The sequence below is a fragment of the Lucilia cuprina genome, chromosome X, assembly GCF_022045245.1.
Source record: "Lucilia cuprina isolate Lc7/37 chromosome X, ASM2204524v1, whole genome shotgun sequence".
NCBI classification, from domain to species: Eukaryota; Metazoa; Arthropoda; class Insecta; order Diptera; family Calliphoridae; genus Lucilia; species Lucilia cuprina.
Window position 1 is genome coordinate 11,411,498 of NC_060949.1, and position 1,180 is coordinate 11,412,677.

Below are 1,180 nucleotides of genomic sequence, written 5' to 3' on the forward strand. Positions count from 1 at the left end.
TGATGAAATATTCGGACTAATTAATCATAATAACTTTAACCATAGTTTTAACCATAATATGTTGCTCTTAGATTATGGTTACCACAACTATATTTTTTCTCTGCGTGTATAATATATGCAGAAGTATTACGATGAATCCTATTAGAATAAAGTTGTAACCTATGATGTTGGTTAGAACATGAGAAAACCTCATTTAGATATTTTGACACATTAATTTAGGCCCTATTTTATTATTATGTACATATATGAACATTAGAGTGTCCAAAAGAACGTCCTTTTAAAGAATTTTATGTATGATTACCTCTCAATCTATGCGTATTAGTGTACTGAACATGAGAAAATGAGTGGTCCAAGGAACATCCTAATGTACATATGTACGATTATATTAAATGCATATTGCGTCAATCTGCACAAAATAAAGTCGGAAACAAATTGATGCATATAGGAGCGAATTCGTTATACTGACACTGATATTCGTTACTTTGACATTACGTTACGACAGTTTTTTTATATGTATGTAGCTTAAAAGCTTTGGAATAATTTGTAATGGACTATTAAACAATTAGCTTTTAAAATGAATTTACCTTACAATCGATTCACCTTAACTCATCAGTGTTTCTAATACCATCAAAAATAACAGTGTTAAATTCAAATCAATTTCTACTCATATATGTTCAAGATATGAGCAAAATTACGAAACCCCCATACCATGTTTTTCGATATATTTATCTCGATTTGTCACAATTCGTGTTTTTAAACTGAGGACCACAAGATATGAGTCGTACTATAGGGATTCATATACATAAGTTTAGTAAATTTTAAATATGTAAAATATTTTCGGTGTTAGATTAAGATCAGAAATAATTTTATCAACCTGGTTTAAATGTTGAAATCGCTTAGTTCAAAATTTATTTTAAAAATAGTGAAATACCATTTCACTTTTAAATGCATATTTATTGAAAGGCATTTTTTAGGATTTAGCATAGTGCCGAACAAAACCGCAATATAATACTGCTTAAATCTGGTATATAGTAGAAAAGTATAGCCAATTATCAGTGCCCAGTATAAAGTATATGCAAGATAAAATGATTATCTAAAGGAGCTATGTTCAATTGAGGATTGGACATAATGTATTTTAAATTTGGATTATGTAGACATATGTAATATAATAATTTTATAC